Genomic DNA, 1,264 nt, shown 5'->3' with positions numbered 1-1,264 from the left:
GGGGGGTATTTTTCCCCCCGTGTTTCAGTGAGAGTTTTACTGACTTGCAACACAAATAGGTCACATAGATTCTAAGTGTCGAAGATTTTGGGCTGTTTATTTTGTTGTTATTGTTGTTTTATTGAGAATTTTACAGCACTTACAACACAATTAGGTCATTCAAATGCCACAGAATTAGAGGTGTTTCTAGATAGTAAAATACAAATAAAAGGACGAAGGTCCAGATCTATAACATCTTTGATAGGAAAAAATGACCAAACAATACCTACAAGGCACCTGCTAACCATCCCACACCGCAGACACAAGTTTAGGACTCTTATTGGTCTTCATGAATACATTTTTAATTTTTAATAAGAGTTTTACAGCACTTGTAACACAGTACAGTTATATAAATACCGCAAGATTAGAGGTGATGCAAAAGAGTAGCAAATACAAAAAAGGAGACAGAGAGATGTTTAATCTTCAAACTTCCCACGATCTTTATGAATGGAAAATATATTAGACTACACTTATCAGTAGGGTGAGCGGTATGAAAGTATTGGTTACGGTACATATTATGAGTTACATTTAAAAAAAGCCCACGCCCCTCCCCATATACATGAAAAAAAATTTAAAAATCAAAAGCCCACAAAAACAAATTAGAAAAAGAATATAATAGTAACGAATTATTAATAAAACAAAACCTCACCAGTTGATATTGGATAAAGACACTACATACCAACCCGAGGGGCCCAAAAACTACTTACCCCAAACAATAAAATAAAACTCCCTCTCCCAAGAAAAGAACAACACCAACACCATCACCACCAACAAATGGAAGCAACAACAACAATAACAACAACAAAAACAACAACAACAACAACAACAACGGCAACATCAATACCACCAAACTCAATAACACCATCAACAACAAACAGCAGCAGCAACAACAACAACAACACCAACAATAACACCACCATAAACAACAACAACACCACCAACAACAACAAACAACAGCAGCAACAGCAACACGAACAACAACAACAACACCAAAAATAACACCACCACAAAAAACAAACACCACCAACACCACGACTACAATCAACCTCAACAACACCAACAATAACACCAACACCACCATCACTTATACCATCACTTATACCACCACCACCATCACTACAACCAACCTCAACAACAACAACAATATCACCAGCACCATCACTACTTATACCACCACCACCACCACCACCACCAACAACAACAACAACAACAACACTACCACCAC

The 1,264-nt window shown here is 37.1% G+C and overlaps 1 protein-coding gene across 1 annotated transcript in view; it reads right to left on the bottom strand.

The window, feature by feature from the left end:
- LOC101848525 overlaps positions 1–1,264 on the bottom strand; it is a gene marked incomplete in the record, with an annotated part of 327,286 nt that overhangs the window by 11,422 nt on the left and 314,600 nt on the right.

The sequence above is a fragment of the Aplysia californica genome, unplaced genomic scaffold (assembly GCF_000002075.1).
Source record: "Aplysia californica isolate F4 #8 unplaced genomic scaffold, AplCal3.0 scaffold00218, whole genome shotgun sequence".
NCBI lineage: Eukaryota > Metazoa > Mollusca > Gastropoda > Aplysiida > Aplysiidae > Aplysia > Aplysia californica.
This window is presented reverse-complemented; position numbering and strand designations above follow the sequence as displayed.